The 3,747-nt window shown below is 42.8% G+C and overlaps 1 pseudogene; it reads right to left on the bottom strand.

Annotated features, from left to right (window-relative positions):
- Positions 1–1,073: 1,073 nt before the first annotated feature.
- On the bottom strand, positions 1,074–2,983 carry LOC101597327 (annotated as a pseudogene).
- Between the last annotated feature and the right edge of the window lie 764 nt (positions 2,984–3,747).

A 3,747-nucleotide genomic window follows, 5' to 3' on the forward strand; every position in this document is an offset into this window, starting at 1 on the left:
TGGAAATACCCTCATCCCTTTCCATCTTAGACAGCTGGGGAGAATCACAGTATACTGCAGCTTTTTGTCAAAAGCTGGCTTAATTTAATTTCCGATCACTTTCAGTGGTATGGCATCATTTAATGATTCTTATCCTAATTTTCCAACTCTGGGTTATCTTTTGTCATAAGTCCTCAGGGAAACTTCAATTATAACATTCCCCTTTGACATGTTTATTAATTAAATAAAATCACTCCACAACAATGAGGATCAATTGAAAGAATTCATAATACATGAATTTGCACTTGGTAAATTATTTTCTTATTTCTCAAAGTAACGAATACAAGAAAGTTTACTGCTTTGGAGGAGGAAGGATAAACAAAAAGGAAGCCTAGGGAATAGAGTTTGAAATAAATAAAACTCTGCAAAGGGATTTGAGAAATGCTCAGAAAAATTGTGAAATATACATTACAAAATGTCCTAATTATCCTGTAGCTCTTGGACTTTAATTGTCCAAGTCAATGATAGTCAAATTTGTTTCATGGTATCAGAGTGAAATAGATATTTGTCCCATGGACCAGACACATATGCTAATCCTCTCACTAAGCATGCCATCAGCCACAAAGAAACATAAACCTAAAGCATCTTAAATAGAAAATAAATGTTGCTACATTCCTAAAATGAGAAAAAAAGTACATTGATATTATCTTTTATATTTTGTCTTCCATCTTCATTTTTTTATTTTTTATGAACATTTGGAATTTTATTTTAAAAAATCATAACTATCAACATTGTTACAGTTAGAGGCCTTCTTTGTTCTCCACGATGATACTGAGCATGCTCACAAGGGGTTACCATTGTTAAAGTCTTAAACAACCATCTTTAAAAGAAGGAAAAAAGAAAAGAAAAACTCAGCACACTACAGTTTAACTTGTTTTAATGTTTCTTCACAAATGGTGAAAAGTACTCAAGTACAGACGAGGAATAATCATAATGTGTGGCCAACATTTTAAGTGTGGAATTATACATTTGAAACATTTTCTGGTTTGGAATATAGATGTGGTGGTCCGTGCAGCTCTGCAGGGTCCTTGCGTCTAGTAGGGCTGGTCTCTGCACTCCTGACGGTGCTCTTCTTTATCCATTTTCCCAGGGTCTCCATGTCTACCTCTTCCTCCTCCTATCTATTCCACCAAAGGCCCAGAAGGCCCTCTGGACCACCTCGTCTTCCGCCACCAAAGCCACCTCAGTCCATGCCACGGCCACCTTGGAAGTCACCTCTGTCTCCACCACGGCCACCTCGGAACATTCCACCAGGACCTCCACGGTCCATGAGGCCACCTCGTCCTCCTTGCATGCCACCAGGGTTGCGTTCTGTTCTCCGGGCGAAGTTCTAGTTCCCACAGCCCTGAACAGGACACTGCCAGTCTCCAGCTTGGTGCTGGACATTTCCACCTCCACAGGGGTTTCCTCAGTAACTCGAGGCCCATCTTGGGAGTAAGCCACCTCTATCTCCTCCATGGCTTCCCATAGTACCCATGGGTCACCCAGGACCTCCTAGGCCACCAGGACTTCCATGAAGTGGTGGTAGCATTCCTCTGCCCTCACTGGGTGGGATGCCACCTAGCATGCTATTCACTGGAGGCTTCTTCCATGCAAGAGAGACTTTAAGTTTGCTTCCTTGAAACTCTTTCCCATCAAACCCCTCCACTGCAGCCTTGGCAGTTGGTGGATCTTCATAGGACACATTGGCATCACCTTTGGGCTTTCCTGTTTCCTTACCCAGGTAGATGTAAATCATGGGTTGTCCAGTTCTCTTCTTCATCTTAACAACACTGTGCTGCTTAGAGAAGTCTGCTAGATCATCAAGAGTCACATTGTCATTTAATCCTTGTACATAAATTACACTCTTGTCAAAGTCTACATCAGGATCTATTGGGAGGACTAGATCAAGATCTGGTCTTTCATCCATGGGTCCACCACGCTTATCGAAGCCACCTGCTTCTCCAGCACCCATTCCACTGTGTCCTCCTCCAAGCCCACCTCAGCTCATGCCTCCAGGATGAAATCTCCCTCTTCCCCTGCCCCTGTTATCAGGGCCACCCAAGCGCTGGTTGTCTCCTGGTCCAGAAAATCCTCCAGCCTCCTGCCCATAAACACACATGCTACTGGGGTGGTCCTGTTGGAATGAACTCTGCTGCCCATAGCTGCTGCTCTGTTGGCTACATTGACTTGGAGCCTGGCGGTAGGATCCAGTCTGAGGGGGGGTAACTAGTGCTAGGCTGCTACCCATAGCTGCTTTGTTGACCATAGCTACTCTGTTGCCCATAGCTGCTTGGTTGCCCATAGGTGTTCTGCTGAGAGTAACTGCTCCGATGGTAACTAGCTGACTGTGAAGAGGAATAGCTGGTAGGAGGATAGGACGGAGGCGCAGTGACTGGCTGTATGGGGTAGCTCCCAGGTACCTGGGGATAACTGTCGTTACTCTGTTCATATCCTATGCTGGCCTAGTTTAGCCCCCTGTGCTGGACTGAGGTTGACTAGTCTCAGCAGACTTGTTTCCATCCTGTGGTCTTGCAGGTGCAATAGCTGTTGGCTGCTGGCTGCTGCCCATAGGCTGGGTAAACAGGCTGAGTACCATATGCAGACTGAGCTGCATAGGAGGCCTGGGTGGTGGTGGCCGTAGCAATGGTGGTCTCATAAGCAGCACTGCCATACCCCTGGACAGGCTGGCTATATACCTGGGGGTAGTGGGAGTAGTAAAGCCGGTTGGAGGCTGTCCATAAGAAGTTGCATATGCCGTCTGTCCATAGGTGGCAGTGGACTGAGCCTGGGTATAGCTGACACCAGTGGGCTGCCCATAGGTTCCATAGCTTTGTTGCCCAAATGCCTGAGTGGACTGTGCATATCCTTGAGTTGGTTGGGTGGCATAAGCATTGTGGCCCTGCTAGGCTGCAGCTTGGCTGTAAGTACTATAATCTGTGGATGCCCTTGTCTCTCCTCCCATCTTGTTCTCTCAACCTAGTCTTCTATATTTAATATAAGATGTTTCACATAAAACACAGATAATTAATTCATTAGCATTAACAATGTATTTTCCAAGAACAGATTCTAGTATCCCCTGTTTTTACTAAACTGGACAGTCTCATTTCTATACCTGCAGTGCCTATAATAAAATACACACTTAATTAAATACTGTGGAATAAATGGATAAAGGATAAATGAGTATGAAAAGTGATGCATGCCCACTGTCTTAGTTCAGGTTACTATAACAGAATATAGCAAGAATTATTTATCATATTTCTGGAGGTTGGAAGTTGACAAGAGAGTGGCAAAGATGGTCAGATTCTTGCTGAAGGATCTCTTCCAGAGTAGAAGATGTCTTGCTTCTTAATATGGCTTCTCATAGTAGTAAAAAAGGTTTGATCTCCTCATTTCTTATAAAGATATTAATTTCATTAACAGAGTCTACAACCTCATGAACATATCCAAATCTAATCTGTTTACCAAAGAAATAACCTTCAAGTAACATCAGATTGCTACTTATAGACATAATGTAAAAATATTGGTACGCCATAAATATCCAAACAATTAAGCTATAGTATTTATAGACACAACTCAAATATTCAAGTCAGATAGAGAAATAAATGTTTTGAAATGGTACAGAATAGACATATCAATGCTTCACAAAAGTATTTGGGTATTTTTGTTTGTTTGCTTGTTCTTTGATAGATAAATAGATTGATTGATTATTTGATTGATTAATTTCTG

The sequence above is a fragment of the Jaculus jaculus genome, chromosome 1 (genome assembly GCF_020740685.1).
Source record: "Jaculus jaculus isolate mJacJac1 chromosome 1, mJacJac1.mat.Y.cur, whole genome shotgun sequence".
In the NCBI taxonomy this organism is placed as follows: Eukaryota; Metazoa; Chordata; class Mammalia; order Rodentia; family Dipodidae; genus Jaculus; species Jaculus jaculus.